This window comes from Mesoplodon mirus, assembly GCF_964341445.2.
Source record: "Mesoplodon mirus genome assembly, chromosome: 13".
In the NCBI taxonomy this organism is placed as follows: Eukaryota; Metazoa; Chordata; class Mammalia; order Artiodactyla; family Ziphiidae; genus Mesoplodon; species Mesoplodon mirus.
The window spans coordinates 79,345,769-79,369,209 of record NC_138989.1 but is presented as its reverse complement, the minus strand read 5'-3'; positions in this window follow the sequence as shown (position 1 = coordinate 79,369,209).

Here is a 23,441-nt window from a genome sequence, read left to right as displayed (position 1 = left end):
TTGAAAATAAGAAGGTAGGTGTTAAAATTTTTATTTTAAAAAGTAAAAAGGAAGCATTGGAAATAAATTATGAAGGCAGGAAGTCAAAATTAATGTGTGAAGGCACTGAAATAATTGTAATATCTACCTGCAGAGTTTTCAGGTTATGGCATTCTCAATACCCAAGTCATGGGACCAGATATAACCAGTAATGCAGCATACATTTCATAAATCTTTCATCTGTTTCTTCCCTTTTTACCTAATCACAGATATTGCTGGAAAAACTCTCCATTTAACCACACAAAGCATGCCACATCAGCTTACAAATACATTGATGATTCCCTCAACTTAAACAAACAAACAAGTTTAACTCTGTGTCTTATTAAACTTCTACCTCCAATCCTCTGCTTATGTCACACAAAATATATTTATTGAAAGGATCCAAATATTTGAATGTATAATATTTTCCTGCATATATACATGGGCAGTCATGTTTTTAATAAATAAAAATCAATTTTCTCATAATTTATTTAAAAAGAGATCTGTCTCCAACTCTAGTTTTGCTTCATATAGATACAATTTTTTTATTGAAGTATAGTTGTTACAATATTGTGTTAATTTCTGCTGTACAGCAAAGTGACTCAGTTACACACATATATATATACACATTCTTTTTTATATTCTTTTCCATTATGATTTATTCCAGGACATTGAATATAGTTCCCGTGCTATACAGTAGGACCTTGTTGTCCATCCATTCTGTATGTAATAGTTTGCATCTACTAACCCCAAATTCCCAATTTATCCCTCCCCCACCCCACCTCCCCCTTGGTAACCACAAGTCTGTTCTCTAGGTCGACAGATGAATGGATAAATAAGATGTGGTACACATATACAATGAAACACTACTCAGTCATAAAAAAGAACAAAGTAATGCCAGTTGCAGCAACATGGATGCAACTAGAGATTATCATACCAAGTGAAGTAAGTCAGAAAGAGAAAGACACATACAATATGAGATCACTAAAATATGACACAGATGAAACTATCTATAAAGCAGAAATAGACTCACAGATATAGATACAATTTTTGAGTGTGGCTGAGCTGCCATATACCTAAGTAATTTTAAAAATGGATCAAGAAATTTCTGCTTCCAAGATTGTGCATTCACTTAATACTGTTAGTGAAATCTTTATAGAATAAAAGTGTTCTGGGGCTTCCCTGGTGGCGCAGTGGTTGAGAGTCTGCCTGCTAAGGCAGGGGACATGGGTTCGAGCCCTGGTCTGGGAAGATCCCACATGCCGCGGAGCAACTAGGCGCGTGAACCACAACTACTGAGCCTGTGTGTCTGGAGCCTGTGCTCCACAGCAATAGAGGCTACGATACTGAAGAGGCCTGCGCACCGTGATGAAGAGTAGCCCCCGCTTGCCGCAACTAGAGAAAGCCCTCGCACAGAAACAAAGACCCAACACAGCCAAAAATAAATATAAAAGTAAATAAATAAATAAATAAATAAAGATTACTATTAAAAAAAAAGTGTTCTGAATATCGCTACGATAATGGAAAGGACACAGGATTGGACGTAAGGATTCTGAGGTTCTAGTAATTTCTAAATACCAGGCTTTTTATTTGTGTAATGCAATAAAAGCTACCTTTATATCTGTGCTGTTATGAAAATTAAATAAATTGGTATGCTGTGATTCATTACATCTAGAAAGCTGTCAGTTTTAAAGAGGGATCACTATTTATGTATGACTAAGAAAAAAATATATGTCCAATTAAACTATAAGGGAAAAACTTCAAATTTTTATTTTATATATGACAAAATTTTTTAGAATATATAAGTGTAGTAAATCCTCCAATAATATATTATAAATATATTTTTATTTCCAAGGTTTTCTGAATACCCTGTAACCTTTCACTTCAATGTAAACCACAAAATGCTGTTTTAACACAATTTAAACAACACATAATTTTAAGTAAAGCATATAATGCCATTGATCTGCTGATAATATGAATACCAATGACCAGATTTGGGCAAGTGCTGTCCATGATAACTATGCCCAGACAGCCACCTGGACAAGAACAATTGCAGGACACCAAAGATTTTACAATGCATCCAGTTTCAGAGGACAAAATGTGTTCAATGGCATACAGAATGTGAGATATTGAGTGCAGCTCTAAGAGACTGCTAACAAGTTAGTTCTAGGAGGGATATGGGCATACAACTTTGAGTGAAGACTCTGAGTTTCATGATGATGTATTTCTCAAATATCTACTGTAAGAATTATATGACATATTTTTGTAATATTTATTGAGGGTCTCTTCCATATATTGTCTCATTTAATCCCCTGCCCCTCCCCTGCAAAACCCTGCATTATATAAAGTTATATCATTTGTTTTATAAAGGAGGAAACTAAGCTTTGAAATTAGGTGACTAAGATCATACAGACATTCAAAAAGGCCCAAAACACTAATTCGAAAAGATACATACACCCCAGTGTTCATAACAGCATTATATACAATTGCCAAGATATGGAAGCAACCTAAGTGCCCATACGATAGAATATTACTCAGCTGTAAAAAAGAATGAAATTTTGCCATTTGCAGGAACATGGATGGTCTTGGAGGGTATAATGCTAAGTGAAATAAGTCAGACAGAGAAAGACAAATACTGTATGATATCACTTATATGTGGAATCTAGAAAAATACAACAAAATAATGAATATAACAAAAAAGAAGCAGACTCATAGATATAGAGAACAAACTAGCAGTTACCAGTGGGAGAGGAAAGTGGGGAGGGGCAATATAGGGGTAGGTGATTAAGAGGTACAAACTGTTATGTATAAAATAAGCTACAAGGATATATTGTACAACATGGGGAATATAGCCAATATTTTATCATAACTATAAATGGAATATAACCTTTTAAAATTGGGAATTACTGTATTGTACACCTGTAACATATAATATGGTACATCAACTATACTTCAGTAAAAATTTTTTTAAATCATACAGACATTAAATAGAAAGAGCAGAGCTGTTTCTATTTCTGAAACTTCACAATTTTCCTCAAAATATACATTAAAATATCCAAAATCTAAGAGTGTAGGGAAAAAAAAATTGTGCTTCAGTGGAAAACTATGCATTGTCTGGAGGACACTCTGAAGTTTGTCTGATTCAGATTACCTGGGAGTTATTCTGCAACTCTGGAAATTATAGAAACTTTTAGAAATGCAATGCAAATAGTCTATAGACAGGCAAATTCCGTCCTGCCTAGTAGAGGTTCAAGTGACTCTCCTCCCCCCACACCTGCCCCCCAGGGCTGAAGAAGGTAATTTTGCCTCCATTGACGCATTCTTTTCAATGTTGCTTGTCTATAAATATGCCTTTTCTTTGCATTCTCCTTTGATAGCATCATGGTGGTACCCTTCAGTTAAAATCATCAGCACATGTTCACTTTTATAACTTTATAATAGTCATTTTTTAATTGTCTTTTAATAGCCAGCAAAATATTATACTACTTTTATTTATTTATTAATCAAATACATTCACTGATTTTTGCATTCTGACTTAAACCTCTATCTGTCTTTCACTCATCTTGAAAATGATAATGATGACAATTTGCCTGAGGATGGATGTGGGTTAGGAGCGCAGAATACAAATATGCTTTCCCACCAACTTTGTGATCCTGAAAACAAATGAAATATTTGTGAAACTAGCTGCTAAGTCCTGCTGTTTTTAGCCTTTCTACTCTGAATGTTAAATGTGTGCATTCTCAAAAAGTTAACTATTTCTTTCTAAGACACCTTGACAAGGCTTACTTCTTTGTAGACCTACATAATTATTTGTATCTTTAATTATTTGTATCTTTAAAATTAGTAGTAATAATAATGGAAATTTCTTGAACTTTATTAACCCTAATTTTTATCAATAATAAAATATCAGTACAGATTATCATTACCATATTTAGGCAATTACCATGCTTATAATGATAACCTTGAAATATAGTATATTATATAAAACACAGATATTTAGTCTTTAGAGAAAGGCTTGGATTTTGATTGTCTATCTTTTTTAACTGAAAATGAGTGTTAAGTTTTAGTACATCATTAGCTAAGACCTGTCTTCCTGTCTTGTCCCTACGATTTCATATTAGCTGAATCGACATCACTTAGGTATCTACTAAATTCGATCTAAAACTGAGTCCAGAAAAAGTTTAGAGTAAGAAACCCAATTTCTTTAACACTGAAACATGACTAGTTAATTATATTTAAAAGAGTAGTATTCCATTGAAATAAAAATCGGATAGTCTTGGAGCTATAATGAAATTAGTAACTAAGCAAATTGCTGTAGTTAAATAAGGAGCTACTTCTAGAATCAGTAGGTGTTGCTAACGTAAATGTATTTAGCAAAGAAAAATGTGTAAGCCCATCGGGTTCTCTAGCAATTTGATTGTCTTCTCCTATGCTTCAATATTAACCTCCTTCAATGAAAGAAAAACTGGGGATTGGTTACAAGCAATTCTAAGTAAAATACTGAAGAAGGAAAAACTTACCTTTAATATTCTATACTCTCCATCTCTTTTTCTTCCCACTTCATCTGTCCACTCACCTAATCCCCTTCCAGGTGCCTCATTTTACTGAGACTAATCGGTCACTGAAAGAAGAACATGGATTAAACTAAGAACAGGCCTTTATTGCTGAGTTCCCTGCCAACATATACTTAAAAGCAATTTCCCTCTGATGTGTCATGGTGAGACCAGTGCATATTTAGTGATCTCATTTTAATTTATATTTTACATTATCAGACCAATAGAAAACAAGAGTACTTATTTTAAAAATATTTCTGGAGCTTGAATCTGTGCTTTATTTATAAGTTTCAGATTTCATCCACTTGTCTAGGTGTTATATTTATTAGATTTAATGATGAATTATCTCTTTTATTCCTAGATTCCCAAAAGGAGTTTCCATGAATCAAGAAAATTAAAAAAAAGAATAATGTTGGGCTAGACTTCTTTAATGTATGAAAAATATTTGTCTGGTCTTGCTTATCTTTGGCAAAAAATATATTTTCTAAAAATATTTTGAGCCACTCTCAAAGTAATGACACTCCTATCCCCTTCCCATACACAAGTAAAGCCATCTTTAAATTTTTATGTAAATTGCTAAATGCAATATACTATGTATCTTGAAAAGAAAGAAATTTTAATTAAACAGAGTAATTCTCTGAATCCCCGAGTTTCTGATAACACAATTTCAGATAAAAGATAGAGGAGTTTTTAAAATGATTTTTTTTTAGGGTGCGTCATTCTGATTAAACATAAGTAACACAAAAACATATTGCTGGTCATCAGTATGAGGTAAGCAAAAGAACTGTAAATGATTTATTGCTATTATACCTGTGCCAATTAGACATGCTGCTTGAATGCTTAAATATCCTTACCTTTTCTCTTATAAGCCAATTTCAGAACCTGTCATAAGCACATAATTATTTTTTTCCTTTTGAGAATGTTTCACATGCACAGAAACTATTGTCTTTCCTGATCTTTTTGATTGGTAAAGTCATGCCCAGGCACATCAGAAACCACCTGGTAATTCCCATAGAAAAGATAGAAGTAAAGCAGCATTTCATGGGGTCACTTGTAATCTCCTAAAATGCTACATCCATCTTGTTGAAAAGGATTCATTAGCCCTGTAGTTCTCCTTTTCTAAAATTAGATGATTTATTTCATTTACTAAATTATCACATCAGTCAAGAGATGAAGTTAAGTTACTGAGTAACATGCTGTCCAAGGATGGATTTTTCAGAGCTATGTATCACTTTCTTGATATTACAATAAGAACTCTTATATAAGAATAGAACAAAAGCATCATCTAGAATGCTTGGAGATAATTCACTATGGAAGGTAAACACTCAAAAAAATATGAGGGCAAGAGTTATTCTTCTGAAAAAATTTGCCAATAACTTCAGGGATAAAAGAATTCCTAAACAACCTTTGATATTATAATTAAAGGGCATGAGGATCCGAAACCAAACAAAAAATATTTCATGATATGGGAAAGGCACTCCCTAATCAGATGAGGTATAACACAAGGCTTCTGAATTTTCAGTTACTCCATTATAGCCTGGCAGTGCAACAGTTCATATATCAGGAACATATTATGGGAGGCTGTTTTAAAATATCCAAATGATAGATATTCCCTTCCTGTTTTTAGAATAAATGGCCTACTGTAATGGTGGAAATTATAGCCTTTGCTTCAAAAAATTCTGGGAAAATGAGCCATCACAAGCCTTTAAACCTATTTGTCTATTTCTTATGGTTTTCCCTCGAAATTCATTTTAGTAAAGGTCTAAGAGTTTTTAAATGTTAAAAATCATATTTTTCAAACATAATACCTGTGCAAGAGTAAAGATATGTGTTTTTTAGTAATTAAGATATGGTCGGGCTTCCCTGGTGGCGCAGTGGTTGAGAGTCCGCCTGCCGATGCAGGAGACACGGGTTCGTGCCCTGGTCCGAGAGGATCCCACGTGCCGCGGAGCGTCTGGGCCCATGAGCCATGGCCGCTGAGCCTGCACGTCTGGAGCCTGTGCTCCACAACAGGAGAGGCCACAACAGTGAGAGGCCCGCGTACCACAAAAAACAAACAAACAAAAAATTAAGGAACATTATAAATATTAATTAATTATGTAATGTTGCTATATAAATATATTCATATCCATTCATCATTATTAAAATACTAAATTGTGACTTTATAGAATGAACTCCACTTTTACCATAATACGCAAGCTTTTTTTAGAATAGGAAATCATTAACTCATTTGCAACAACATTTAGAAACATCTATCAAACATTAAACACTGAATAATAATAAATACAACCTAGTGTTCACAGAAAATATTCTTTCTATAAGAATTGCAAAATTTTACATTTAGTTTGACTCAAGTTTATGGTATATCTGCACAGGGATACATTATTATGTAAATAAATGTTTTGATGCTGTATTGGTGCAATTCAATGTGCACTCTAAGACTTATTTATAAACATAAATATAAAATTTTAAAAAGCATGTTGCATTTGTATATAAAATGGTGAAAGCACACGAACCATTTAACAACAAAGTGAAAGAAAGAACTATAGGTAATGTGATGGCTTTGTTTAGCAATTAAGAGATTAATTGTTGACTAAGTATCAGAGACAGTAATGGTTATTAGTCTAGTAGAAAAATAAATTACTTTGACCTGTAATTTACTGAAAATGCTTCTTAGAGGAGAGTGTACTTTAGTTTAGTCATAAAAGGCATAATAAACTTGGATAGATATGAATATTCTTAAATATAACATTTAAATTTCAACCACCATTCAAACTTGACAAGTATATAGTGCAAAAAGGGATCGTGACATTGCACAAGGTGCTAAGTGATAACTAAACATTCTTGCACACATAGCAATACAAATTTTTTTTGGGGGGAGAGGAAAATCTTGCATTTGATTAATGCAATTTTTCAAAATAAATAATAGGCAATGACACGACAGATGACACTTGTCTTCCTAAATATCATTTATTCCTTTATAAAGTATATAAAAAGAAATGCATTTTTAAAAGCTATATGAAATAACTTTGCCCATATATTTCTGGTTATAAAGTACTTTAATTCCTCATAAGTTTCTACCTTAACTTTTCTCGGAATGCCCACCACCTTTGAGTTTGTTCCTTTTATTTGGTAAAAGAGGTCTCATAGCCAGGGAAGAGTTGGTACACTGCTGAGACTGCTATTTTCCATCTGGATCTCTGAATTCTTGTAGTATGTATTTGTTATATCTGGCTTCTTTCTCTTACCATTGTGTTTGGGAGGCGTATCCCTGACATGGAGTATAGCAGCAGTTTGTTTATTTTCCTTACTGTATAGTATTCTAATGTGTGAATATATCCCAATTTATTTGTGCACTATGCTATTAATGACCATTTAGGTTGATTTCAATTATTTTGTTTTCCTTGTTTTAAATAGTGCTGTTATCAACATGACATTGGCATACAGGTGTGCACAATTCTGCTGGAAACACACCCAGGAATTTCTGCATGTATGTTAGGCATGTGAGCTGTGTTAGTAGGTAATTCCAATTGTTTCCAAATTGATGGAAACAATTTACATTCCAGCAAGTTTGTACAAGAGTTCGAGGTGCTCTACTTTCTTTACCACACTTGGTATCATCAGATTTTTGCTTTGTAGCCATTCTGGTGGCATCACAGTTTACTTTTATACTTCCCTTGAATTTTAATTAAATTGAGCATTTTTTTGTATGTTTAATGAAGATTTCATATTTCCTTCAGTGAAGTGGTATTCAAGTGTATGCCTATTCTGAGAGTGAGGTTACTTACATTTTTCCTGTTGACTTACAAATATTCTCTATGTATTCTGGATATAAGTCCCTTGTCTGTTATATCTATTGCAAAAGTAGATTCTTTTCTCTGCTTTGCACTTTTACTTTCTTATTGAAGTCTTGTGATGAACAGAAGTTTCTGAGTTTAATGTAGTAGAATTCATTAATATTTCCTTTATGATTACGGCTTTTTTGTCAAAATCATGCATAATATTCTTCTGAATACCCTGATTTTTTTCATCTCTTCTTTTTTGTTCTGCCCCTCCATCTCAGGAGTTTCTCATGGTTTATTATTGTTGTTTTTAATTTCTTGGATTTCTGCTTTATAGTCCCTTACAGTTTCTTCACTGTTAATTTTTGAGGGAAGAAACAGGAAGCCTTCCTAATTTGCCATCTTGGCAGAAAGTTTCAAAATGACATTCGTTTTAGGTAATTAACACTTTTTGGTCATCTATTATATGTCAGATACCAAGGATAAATGATGAAGACATACCATTTCTAGACATACCTTCATATCAATCTACTTACAGAGGAAAACAAACAGGAAAAGATAAGATATAAATGCAATAAAGCTTTGTGTATGTGAGTGGGAATGAAGAAGAGTATCATTTAGGCCAAGCCTTTTTGAGGTTGGAATGTCTGAAAAAGACTTCTGAAAAATAAGGCTCCGCTTGACTTTAGACTTGATGATTTTTCTTGATTTTAGCTCTCAGGCTGAAGAAGTATTGGTGGGGAAGCAGGTGGGGATTGGCTTGAGTTGTCAAAGCCATGTGGAGAGAAATTGAGTCCTGAAACATCAAACATTAGTCTTGGATTTTGTCATTTCTATTAAGAATAAATGAGTTTTCAACAGATATAATTAGTCTAATTGTACTGAGATCCAACAGGAATTGCATTATGGCAAATAAGAATCAATTTTTAAATTATCATTTATTCATTTAACATTCACTAGATAACTGTTCTGAGGTAATTGTACCTAATTTTACAATTCTTGTTCAGCTTTCCTTTCTCTACAACGTATACCCGTTGTACATACTATTGTTCATACTGCTTCTCTCTCACTAGTTAAGTCACAGTCAATGAATTTTCACTGATGTTTAACTGATGATAGAAAAATATAAGAAAGAGAAGGAGGGGAGAAAGTTCTCTGTCTTGACTATTAGAATTCCTGAGTGTCAAGGTTGGGGTTATGATTTGGGGGAATTTCGTTAGTAACAATGGTCAATTATATTCCCAAAGTAAAAGCTAACAATCAGTAACCTAATTACTCAGAAAGGTTTCTTTTGGAGTAATAATCAGAAATATTCTCTCACTCTTAGTAAAAATGATGCAAGAAAGACAAACCATAATCTGTGTATCTGCTTATTACTACAGCTCTCCTCACTTTGATTTTGTCCAGAATATTTCCTAATAAATTGAATATAAGTTCCAATCAAGTCATGAAATTTCAAACCACCACTATATGTTCCAATATATACCTAATTCTCTCACAAGCATATTTAAGTGCAATCATCTGTTTTCAATGTTAAAAAATACAATAAGAGTGAACAATTTAATGCCATCACAGTGATTGAGGTAAAAGGCTGAAAAATGTTAGTTCACAAGGACAAAAACCATTAGAAATATGGTTGTGAACTTCGCTGCTTTAGAAACAAAAATTGGATTTGAAAAGACATCAAAACATATATGAACACACCAGGGATTGATTGTATTCTCTTCAATCTTTAGAAGCACATCAAAGAAAATCTAACAAGCAACTTCAAAAAGCCTGTTCGTCTCACTGCAAGCTGCTGTTTGGGGAGAAAGAGCCTGTTAAAGACCTTATTGAGAAAAATGACAGGATCCACAGAGAAGATGAGGAGATTGACCTACTAACAATTTCTTGAAAAATATCACCAAAAGATAATACAAATTTCACCTAGAAATCAAAATAACACCAAAGTGTACTCTAGTTACAGGAGGTATAAAATAGAAAAGAGGAATATAAACAGTGAAAAAACAACTCAGTCTATTGAATTGTGTTTATAAAATCTATAAAATAAGAGAGGTTTAATATATATTTAACAAAGAAACAAGAGAATGATTACAAATACTTAACTTGAACTGAAACGGAAATAAGAAAATAGGAAATAAGTCCAACTTGAAATATTTTAATTAAAAAGATTTGCCGAGTATACATAAGTTCATTAGTTTTTTTCTCTGATTTAGAAACTAAAAACGCATAGGCACTAGGCTGTAAAGTAGATCTCCAGAACTTATCTTACATAACTGAAATTTTGTGCCTTTAACAATTACCTTTCCATTGCCTATGGCTAATAATACTTTATTATATACCTAAAATTTTCTAAGAGGTTAGATCTTATACTAAATGTTCTTACTACAAAACAAACAAACAAACACCTAACAATAACAAAGGGGCCCAAAAGAAACTCTGGGAGGTGATGGAAATATTTATGGCCTTGATGGTGGTGATGGTTTCATGGGTGTATATTTATCACCAAACTCATAGAGTTGTATACATTAAATATGTACAGCTTCTTATATGTCAATCATAGCTCAATAAAGTGGTTTAAAAAAACTCTAAAAAACTAAAAGCAAACCAGGATTTAGTGATGACAAGGTCTAAGGCCTTTGTTCTTTTCTTAATTAAAAATATATTTTAATAATAAAAATAGGCATATATGTCATTCTGATTACATAAAGAATATTTTTATAAGAAAATGACAACATAGAGGATAGAATGAAAATCATAAACAGTACCAGATATTCTCTTGCCCTGAAATAACTCCCACTAAGATACATAACTCAAGCAAAAACACATGAACATGATGAGGTGATTTGTTAATGCTATTGATCTTTTTATCATTTGTTCAAAACATGATGGATTGGAGGCTATAGTGCTCTTGGTCAGATATGTCTTTCTAGATCCCAGAACTTTTCTCCCAGCTGTCAGCAGTGTTGTCTGCTAATGGCTTGAAGCTGAGTACATCCCCAGGGATGGCTTTCCTTTTAAAAGAGGTGTTTTGCTCAAGGTTTTACCCTCTCTCCAAACAAGGGCTTCCCACACTCATCCATTATTTGATGTGTATGTGAGACCGACTGGTTCCCTTGCCTCTGATCATGATATATATGAAGGGTCTTCCAGGCTAAAAACTTCACATCCAATTAGCTGAGGCTGCTGTTGTCATTGTAGCACAATTTAATCTATTTTTCTTCTGTCCCATTCTTGCCTCACCCTTATTGCTTTTGTTCCTGAGAACAATTCCCAAAAACCACCCACGCAAATCTCTGATTCAGAGAGAGTTTTCTGTAGAATTTGCCCAATAACACTTTATTAAGAGCAGTCCTTGGAAGAGACTCTAAAATGGGATTTTTGAAGCATCACCCGCTGGCTGGTGACAATGAAGACCCATCTCTGGTGGTGCTAAGTGGAATACTGATAGCCATTGGAAGAGGGCAGCAGAGACTTTGTAAAAATTCACTGGTGGTGAAGCAGCATAGAATACCTTTGGATGCTTATTTGTGGTTTAATACATCAAGTTTTGAGAGGTTAGAAGGAATAGAAATTCGAATCAAATGGCTGGTAGTGGAGACTGTTGCTTCTTTAGGAAAGACATTGAAAGACCAAGGTATATTAATAACCAATTCAAAGCAAAGCTAGACAGCTTCCTTAGCATCATAAAAAGAGATGTTCATCTCCTGCCAGTGGAGAGAAGAAAACGGTGAGGATCAGGCCCAAGACTATCAATAGGTGTCAGAGAATATTGAATTCTCAACTTTGGCAAGCCTGCCATTTCAAAGTCAAGGCTGTAATTGAGAAGGATTTGGGACTCTGAGACCAGGAATGGGACATCCATTTCAATACAGTTGAAAATCTTGAATCCCCAAATATCTTGAAACTTTGTGGCCTGTGAAAGTAGCTCACTGTTTTCTGATAAAGTTTATTGCTTCCCCTTTGCTTGAAGATGATGCAAATATCTCAGCCTTGCAAGAAAGCATTTCTCTGTTTTAGGAAATAGCCTCCCATCTCATCCAAATCACAAGTCCAGCAACTATGATCAAACTACAATGTATACTGTCATAACTGAGCTAGATTTGCAGCAGGAAGAAAGGAAATATATCTGGAAGAAGCCACAGGAGTTAAACAATATGTATTAACAGGAGCCGGAAGAATATGTATAGGACTAGACCTCAGGGTTTTGGATTGGGAGAAGGGGTGTTCAAACAAAAAGTTGAGTAAAGGAGAGTTTATTGATATAGAAATACTGCCCCATGAAACAGACTGTAACACACTGGCAAGCAGTTTCATTTTCCAGAAGCAATTTGCCTTACTTAGTATAGATAATAGTATACATTTATGGTCTTACCCCAGGGTTATGTTGCTTTTCCTATTATGTATCACAATTACAATCCAAAGTGACATGTGACATCTGGACATTCTACTGAATATCACATTAATGATATCTTTATAGCATCATTTTAATCAGACTGGAGCAAGATATGAAAAGTCTGCCTGAGCACTGGTAAGACACAAACAGCCCAGAGAGTGGGCAATAAACTGTATGGTGTTTCAAGGACCCGTTTCATCAGGAGAGTTAGAATGGTCATGGACTTTCCTGGAAATTATCCACAAAGTAAAGAAAAAAAGAAAATTCTCATCTCAATCTCCCAGCACTAAGAAGGAAGCACAATTCCTGGAAAACTGGAAGACTGAGGACAAGGAGGTCTTGGAAGGAGTCATATGGGCAGACTTAATAGGAGTGGATATAAAAAGTGAAACTCTTTTCATCACAAATTAGCACTCACCAGAGAGCATCCAAACAACCAAGCAGACAGAAGAGGCACCAAGCCAGCAGAAACACCAAACAACCAAGCAGGCAGAATGACTCAACTAGTTGATGTCAGTCAGTCTCTGCTGACACAACAAGCTTATGAATGGATATCTCATGGTATCGGGTAAATGCTGTGAATGGATCAACAACATGGGCTCCTATTCAAGGCCAACCTATCTACTGTCTCTGCTGGTAAGACAGCCAGGCGCTAAATGGCATGCAGAAACAAAGCCATACTAAAATTTATATGGAAATGCAAAGGAACTAGAATAGATAAAACAACTTTGAAAAAGAGAAATAAAGTTGGAAGAATTATGCTCTATTCTTTCAGAACTTATTATAAATCTATAGTACAAGTCAGTGTGGTACTGAAGTAAAGATAGATAGATAGATAAATGAAATTGACTGGAGAATCTAGAAATAGGACCACACATATATGGCCAATTGATTTTTGACAGATGTGCAAAAGCAATTCAAGGGAAACAATAATATTTTTACAAAATGCAGAAAATATAGGATAGCTATGTGCAAACAAGCAAACAAATGAACCTCAAACCCTACCTTACATCATGTGCAGAAATTAATCATGTACTCAAGACTGATCATATACATAAATATGTAGCTAAGATTATAATACTTCTAGAACTAAATGAGACAATTTTAGTGATTTGGGTTCTGGCCAAGATTTCTTAAGTAGGACACAGAATTCACAAATTATTAATAAAATATCAAAAAATTAAACACCATCCAAATTAAAAACAGTAGTTCTTCGAAAGACACTGTTAGGAGGACAAAAAGACAAGACAGAAACTGGGAGAACGTATTTGGAAAACTTATACCCAACAAAGAAGTTAATTTAGAGTGTATTAAAAACTCTTAAAACAACCACATACCCACTAGTATGGCTAAAATTAAAAAGATTGACCATACCAAATGTTTATAAGGATATGGAACTAATTGAACTCTCACAAAGTGGTACTGTATACAACTGCTCTGGATCCAGTTTGGTAGTTTCTTGAAAAGTGAGACATACACTTACCATATAACCCAGCCATTCCACTCATAAGTATTTACTCCAGAGAAATGAAAGCTTATCTCCCCACAAAGACATTCTCACAAATGTTCTTAGCAGCTTTATTTGTATTAGTCAAAACCTGAGGAAAATCCAATGTCCATCCCAAGGAGACTAGACAAACAAGTGTGGTAAAGTAATAAAACCAAATGTTTCTCAGCAATAAAAAGGAAAAAACTCTCAGTGGCTGACGGGAGATGGATGCAGGTTAGGAGATGGGCGGGAGGCAGCTGCAGGAATAGATTACAAAGGACAAACAGGAGATTTTGTTCTGCGGCGGTGATGGATATTTTTACTATCTTCATTATGGTAATGATTTCAAGGGTGCATATATATGTCAATATGTCCAAACTCATCAAATTTTGCAATTTAAATACATTCAGTATAATTGTATGTCAATTATACTTCAGTAAAGCTGTTAAAAAACAATACATTTTACCATGTGGATTATAAAATATGTATCTACTACTTTTATAGAATATGTGTCCACCAATGATTTTCTGGGTTGCCTGTGTATATTTATCTTTCTAATATTAATGCATCATACAGAGTGTGGACAATGTTTTTCTAAATTCAAGAAATAAAAAAAAATTACAAACAGGAAATAGTATATGAAAAAACCACAAATATGTATACAAGTAGTTGTACAAATTTTAGTACGGCCTATGGACAATGAAAATTTTAGATCGGTTGAATTCAGCATGTATTAAATGCCAACTTTGTGCTAATAATTCAATCAGAAGCTGGAATAAGCAGAGAAATAAAAGCATTTTCAGTTTTATAGTTATCAACTATATATATAATATGGCACACAAGCCTCTAAATCCACTAGCTTCAAGAGAGGTTTAAGAAATGTAGCTTTCATACCATGGGCCTTGTACCCAGATATTTTATTAGTAAGGAATAAATGGAGAGCAAATATGGAGGGATAGATTATCATCTCTGCTAAGGTACACCACTTTGGCCAATTAGATATCCATGCACACTCTTTTTTGTACTCTTAAAATACATTCACTATTTTCTAAGAGCAGCAACCCCAAATTTCCATTTAGCTTCTTTATGAAGCTGAAACTCTAAGTAGAAATGAGTCTTCTTAGTTTGGTGAACTGTATGTCGTTTGGTGAAGATAGAGCTCTTCATACAGTAAAAGGTAAATTATCTTACTGTAAAATGCCCAGGATGAAACAGTAAAGAAAAACAGTATGGGAATTCCCTGGCTGTCTAGTGGTTAGGACTCCAAGATTCCACTGCAAGGAGCCTGGGTTCCATCCCTGGTGGGGGAACTAAGATCCCGTAAGCCGTACCAAAAAAACAAACAACAACAACACAAAAACCAAAAACAACAGAACAAAAATACAGTATGTCTGAAGCAAAAAACTTTTATCAGAACAAAAGGAGTCTGGAAAACAAATAGGAGCCATTGGAACATGGGTGTTATCAAGTCACACAGACAGGAATTGAGAGTATCTTCTCTGGCTGTAGTGTAAGCTCTTTACACTGGCAGACTCTGCTTTGCTTTCTTGGCAATTCATCCTTGTCCGTTATCTCCCACTACCATGACTGAGGTGGACACAAGGGCTATGCTCCCCTTGGGGGCTACAGGTCTTAGAGTTGGTTCCTTCTGTGCTTGTAGGGTGAGAATTATAAAAATTAAGACAATAACACCTGAACTTAACACAGTATTGTAAATCAACTATACCACAATAAAAATTTTAAAGAAAGAATCAAAGAAAAGGTAATTCTGAAATATGATGGTAAAGCAGGAGAGCAGATACATGCTTTCATTGCTGATTATTTCAAGTTTCAATAAAAATATAAGATAACACAAAGATAGTAAAAGTGTGAGGAGCTAGAAAGTAATACATATCTATAACTGCCTAGCTAAGCAAAATGTCTGATGCAGTTGAAGTGTTTCTGTGGTGTGGAAATGTATATGTAATGAAGACAAATAAATGACAAGTGTCCACACTTGAGTAAAAATGAGACCAAAACAAAAACAAACTTGATTTAAAAAATGAAGGAAAATAAAAACTTCTAATGTTAGAAGGTCAGACACCTACTAATAAGAGTATTGGATATTCTGAAGAAATCCCATACTGTTGGCGAAAGATACTCTCTTCCATCTTGAATGTCAGGAAGAGAAGGAATGAGGATATAAAGCTCCCAGTGAAAGACAAGAGGAACAATGTACTGTCATTTTCTGAGCAAGCCAAAAGCATTTGACTACGCTCTTAAATGTTGACCTCAGAACAAAGAAATGTGCGGCCCTGGAGGAGGTTAGGAAATGGAGGTCATTCCCAAGAAAGGTCACTAGTTCTCACACCAAAGGGTTTGAAGCTTACAGAGCCAGTTTAGTGTGTGAACAATTTTGTCTGCTCCTTGTTCGACTGTGCCAAAATACTTGGGCCTTAGTTTTTAGACCCTAAAGTTCAAAATAAGTGATCGATATGACTGTCACCTTGTAGGTAATTTAAAAAACCCCAAAATCTGCAAAAGTGCTAAAAGTTGTAAACACTATAACTTAGACCTAGTGAGAAGTATACATTATAACTGCCAATAGTTCTGCTAGGTTGCCTACAAAAGAATTTACACACCAACCCAAGTGAGCCAATGATGGTGGGATCCTGGCATAGACACATATCTGGTTAGGGTCACCAGTGCCCAGTTAATTGGGAAAGTAAGAGGTGAGAAATAGTTCTCAAATTATTTTTTTAAGTTGAAATGAGAAGGAATTACAGCATAATGGATGGCATAAATTATGAATACTACCAGAATGATTAGGAGTGATGATTTAGTAACCAGTCTGCTATGATATTAGTACAAATCCTGGTTTTACCACTTCGTTATTTTGTCATCTTGGGCAAGAAACAACCAGTATACATCTCAGTTTCCCCATAAGGAAACTAACAAGTTTTCACAACACCATTTACTTGATAGAATTGCATGAGGATGAAATGAGTCAGTACAATAAAACAATCAGCCCAATGCCTGGCACTTAGTAGTATTTAATAAAAGTTCATATAATGAATGTTATTTTCATTATAACAGTTAAGTTTTGCTTAGGTTAAAAAATAACATCCTTTCTACTCAATTTTTCTTTTTCAGGCATTAAATATAATTGTCATATTTTAAAATAATATGAATCAAAAGAATATAAGAGGAAATAAAAAGACCTAAGCTATTAAGTTGTTTACTTACTAAGTTTAATTATCTTCTATTACTTCATACATCTCTCCTGTTTAGTAAAATCTCAACTTGCAATCTTTCTTACATTTTGAATGCAAATCAAAAACAGAGCATATATGACTCAAATTCCTACTTCTGAAAGTCTATGTTTCATTCTATTTTCACTCTTGTCTGCTTTCCTTTCACTCTCTCAGCAAATCAAAAGATAATACAGTAGAATATTCTAGAATTCTATGCATCACTAAACTATCAGATTACTTACATATAGGAACATATTTATACTTCAAGTTTGATATTTGATACTTAACTGATTTTTGGATTTATAAATTTGCATTTATATCAAATTTACATGATGATTGGCAATAAAACTACTCCCCGTTATTACTATTCTAAGTTTCTCTTGTATTTTGCAACCTACTCTGACTTTTCAATAGCACATGGTTGTTTTCAAACATGCACTTCAGGAAACATTAAAACAGAACACTGCAAAACTTTTGCATAGAGTTATTCAGTGATTCTCATGATACCACTAACACAAAATTGATTTTTTTACTATTTTGCAGTCATATTTCCTGGGCTAGAATTTTGATTTTATCACTTATTGCCTAGTGATATTAGAAAAATATATTTCTAAAATATTTCAGCTTCTTCATGTGTAAAATGAGGGTGATAATAGTATTTAGCTGAAAGCATTTCTATGATGTTTAAGTGGACTGGTGTGGATAAAGTGCTTAAATGTGTGATTGCAAAATAATAAACAATCCGTAAATATTAGTCATTATAATTATTATTAGAAGACAGGTTTATTGCTAAAAGATACATCCTTTAAGTATCATTTTACAAATAAGAGTATTGAGTATTAAGGATGTTAAGTTATAGTCTTAAGTTCTTACAGTTAACAAATTCTAAGGCCTGGTTTCAAGTCTAGGTTTACCTGCCACCATAGCCAGTGATTGCCCCACATTTTGAATTATTGAATTATCTCTTCCTATTTCCATAGTACAATCTCTAGAAGCTTCAGGTGGTTGAATAAATAAGGAAATAAACATTTTATTTCAATATCTTTAGACATTGTTGGTTGCCTAAAAGGGGGATAGTTACAGATTCAGTTCAAATAAGAAAATTCTAATGAGAACTTTATCAGTGAAATAATTGGGTACCCCATTCTGCAGTGTCATCTTTGCCAGGTATTTAATAGGCAGTATGGTCAGAGTAAGAAAGGAAAATTTGATGTTAACTACCCTTTAAAAATTCATGCAGTGTTGTGAATCACTATACTGTACACCTATAACTTATATAATATTATACATCAACTATACTTCAGTAAATAAGTAAGGAAATAAATAAATAAAAGCGATGCAGTGACCTAGCATAATGGGAAGTGCTCAGGGAAATCAGTCAGTAGACAAAGGCATTTATATTAATGATTAGCAAATGTGTTCTCTGGTAAACAAGTTTCTTGGAGTTGTTTTCAACTGAACGCTAGGCAATCTCAGACACGTCTTTTTTGCATTATTTGTTCTAGCTTAATGGCTAGTTACATAATAACACACTTATCATGGTATTTTTATCATTCTAATATTAATTTAGAGAATATATTTATCATCTGTATATCTTGTGTAGTTCATCTCCAATGTTTATAACTTGGAGGCAACAAAGGTTAGCAATTGAGCAGGTCCTCATGTGGGTAGTGAGGCCACTTACTAGCTGAGTAACTTTGCGTAAGTTTATTAACCTCTGGAAACCTCAGTTTCTTTATCTGTAAAATGTAGTTAATAAATGTGATGTTTAAATTAGTTAAATATCTAGAAAGTAGAAGAGTTCCTAGTATATAGTATACATTTTCCAATCAACACTTGATTAAGAGCCTGAGTTTTGTGTGGCTATTGGTTTAAATCCTTACTTGTAAGGGTGCGGTAGGCAGAACAACAGCTCCTCTAAGATGTTCAGGTCCTAATCCCCAGCACCTGTGACTATGTTTGCTTATGTGGTAAACACTTTGCAGATGTGATTAAGAATCTTGAAATGGGAAGATTATCTTGTATTTTCCAAGTAGGCCCAATGTGATTACAGTGTTCCTTATAAGGAGAAAGCAGCCTGGATTACCCAGGTGAGCCCAATGTAATCACAAGCGTCCTAAGGAGAGAGAGTCTTCCAGAAGTTCAGGTGGGCCCAATTCAATCACGAGTCTTTATAAAGGGCAGAGAAGGAGGCGCCATCTTGGAAGCCAAGTTTGGCGGGAGGTGGTCGCTGGTTTTTGACTCTGAGGGAAGACGCCGTTTGGTAAAGAATGCAGGCAGTCTCTGGAAACTGGGAAAAGCCAGTAAACAGATTCTTCCCTAGAGACTCCAGAGGGGAAGCCGTTCCTGCCGACGCCACGGTTTTACCACAAGACTCATTTGGACTTCTGACTTCTATAACTGTAAGACAGTAAAACTTGTGTTGTTCTAAGCCTCTACTTTTATGATAATGTGTTTTAGTGGCAAGGGGAAACTGATACAGAGACAATGGAACATTTAATTAATTCTCCCCACTCTAACATATCTTTAAAATGGAGAAGTTTAATATTACTTGCCTTCTAAAGTTTTTTCCTAAATTTTCTTACATTGCCTCTCTGAACACTAATATTCCTGGATAGCATGTTACATGCCTCTCTTATTCCAGAAGTCTGCCCTAGCTGCTCTGTGGTCTCTCTCCTGCCCAAGACCTCTGTGGTCTTGCAACAGTTTCTCCAGGCAGCTCCAAACCACTAGGCCCTAAGAACAGCAGAGCTATGCCTTTGTTGCAGTAACAAGAGATTACGGTATGTAGCTTAGGTTATTGAAGGCTTGGGAATGGAGTCATGGCTGTACCCCCTCTCTGGGAGTTGCCTCCTTGCCTCTTTCATAATCTACACCTGTTAATGTTGAACCCAAGTTCATGTGCCTGATGCACAGTGAGGCCAAGCAAACAAGCTTCAGAGTTTGGAGCAGAGAAAGGTTTACTGCAAGGGCCAAGCAAGGGGAACAGGCAGCTAGGGCTTAAAAGGCCTGAATGTCCCAGTGAGTTTCAGGGAAAAGTTTTTAAACGCAAAATTTGGGTTGAGGGAGGGCTGTGGGGTATGTGACTTTTCTCCTAATTGGCTGGTGGTAACGGGGTACGCTCTAGGAATATTGTGTTTAGTGTGCAGTTTCCACCCACCCCCCACCTGGATGGAGGCCTTAGTCTGTGTAGAAGAGCTCAAAGATAAATAGTTATGTATCCCTTGAGAAGGAACTAGGACTTTATTGCTGAATTACTGTTTGACTGCTTTCCTTTGTTTCTACATTCTCCCACTTCCCTGATGAGTAATTTTTTGAATCTGTCCTTTGGAACTCAGGGAAGGTCTAGGAGGCTGAAGCCTTTTTTTCCTACAAACAAATGGGGGAGATGGGAAGGCTTTTATACCTGGGAGGACTGCACAAGGTCCTGCTCGGTTTCAATGCCCCCTTGTCTTTGATACTCTTAATCTTTGAGGCGAACAGGTGTTGGACAAGAAAGGGAACAATATTTTGGATAGAGATTAATCATGAACTCGGTTTTAGGGGGACTCAGTTTCATGTTACAATCCTGAAACCCTTTCAGATCAGTTTTATTCTTATATCTATCTCTTAAGTTGAAGACTCCACATATTTCTGTGTAACTTTTCCTGACTAGGGTTCTTGGACTCTTTAATCAATAGAAATTTAAGATGAGAAATTCAGTCATGGCTTTATTGGTACTTGTGCTGTAGCACGAGGGAGCGAAAACAAGTAACAGGTGTGCTTGCTCACTCCTGGCGGGGGCGGGGCAGTATGAACTGGTCCCTTGAACGTTTGTCCAGGTACAGGCACTGCAGTTAAAGGTCCCAGGTCCCAGCCTATCTCATAAGCACCCAGAGGAAAGAAAAAAGTCACCTAAAATAGGTTTGCAGTGATGCGACTATATCTACAATGAAGAGTTAATTTTATGTTTTTATTGGGATTACCTTTTTTTTGTCCAGGCTTTTTTGATAAAGTACAGGATGTCAAGTTAAACTGAGTTTCAGATAAATAACAAATAACACTTTAGTGTGTGTCCCATACAATATTTGGGACATACTATACTAAAACTGTGTTTTCGAAGTTTAAACTTGGCATCTTAGATTAAGTCCGGCAACCACACTTCTGTTACAGCCTTCTGATTCCAGAGTTTGTTCTGGGATTTAGCTTTGTATAATGAAAACCCACATTAAACTATTTTCTCAATTGAGAGCAGTCTTTTTCCAAATATGATTTATGCACAAAAAATAACAGTTAACTATCACTGTCTTTATCACTCCCAATACCCCTGCTGTTACTGGGATAGAATCAATAGTAATAGTAGCAGCGATAGCCTTAGTTACAAAAGAAATAGTAGCATTTCTGACTTTAAAACACTAGTAATTAGGGAATGCCAGTAATTCAAATTCCCACTAGTCTTTGAAGACTTGAGATAGTGTTATATGTCAATTGTATCTCAAACTAGTTTCAGGTGGACAGGGTGATTTGATTGGTATATTTTGAGATTATCACAGCATGAAGTCTATTTAACACCCATTACCATACATAGTTAGAACTGTGTGATGAGGACTTTTAAGATCTACTCTTAATGGGTGTGGAGAAAAGGGAAATTTTCTACATTGCTGGGAATGTAAATTGGCTCAGACACTATGGAAAACAGTATGGGAGTTCCTCAAACTAAAAATAGAATTACCATATGATCCAGAAATCCCACTCCTGGGCATTTATATGGACAAAACTATAATTCAAAAGGATACATGCACCCCTATGTTCATAGTAGCACTATTCACAATGGCCAAGACATGGAAACAACCTAAATGTCCATTGACAGATGAATGGATAAAGAAGATGTGGTACATATATACCATGGAATACTACTCAGCCATAAAAATGAAATAATGCTATTTGTAGCAACATGGATGGACCTAGTGATTATTATAGTAAGTGAAGTAGGTCAAAGATGAATACCATATGATATCACTTATGTGGAATCTAAAATGACACAAATGAACTTGTTCTCAAAACAAAGACTCACAGACATAGAAGTCTTGCGGTTGCCAAGGCGGGGAGGGATGGTTTGGGACTTTGGGATTAACAGATGCAAATTATTATATATAGAATGGATAAACAACAAGGTCCAACTGAATAGCACAGGGAGCTATACTGAGTATCATGTGATATTCCAAATGGAAAAGAAAATGAAAAAAATGTGTATATAACTGAATCACTTTGTCATACAATAGAGATTAATACAACATTGTAAATCAACTATACTTCAATAAAATAGACTTTAAAATCTACTCTCAGCAACTTTTAAATATAAAATGCAGGGTTAACTATAATCACTAAGCTGTACACTACATCCTCTGGACTTAATTATCATATAACTGGAGGTTTGTACCTTTAGATCATCTTCACCCATTTGGCCCATCTCCCAACCCTTAACTCTGGCAACCACCATCTCCTCTCTGTATGAGTTTGTTGCATATTTAAGATTCCACATAAAAGCAAGATCATACAGCATTTCTCTTTATCTTACCACTTAGCCTAATACCCTTAAGGTTCATCTATATTGTTGAAAAAGACAAGATTTCTTTTTTTATGGCTGAATAATATCCCTTTTATATGTATATGCTACATTTTTATCCATTCTTTCACCAGTTGACAGTAGGTGGCTTCCATGTCTTAGCTATTGTAAATAATGCTGCAATGAAAATGGGGGTGCATATATTTTTTTCCAGTTAGTGTATTTGTGTTCTTTGGATAAATATCCAGAAGTGGATTTCTGGATCAGATGGCTCCTTCTATTCTTAGAGGAGCCTCCATACTGTTTTCCATGATGACTGCACCAATTTACAGCCCCACAAACAGTGCACAAGTGTTCCCTCTTCTCCATATTCTCACCAGCACTTGTTTTAGTCTTTTTGATTGTGGTTTTGATTTGCGTTTCCC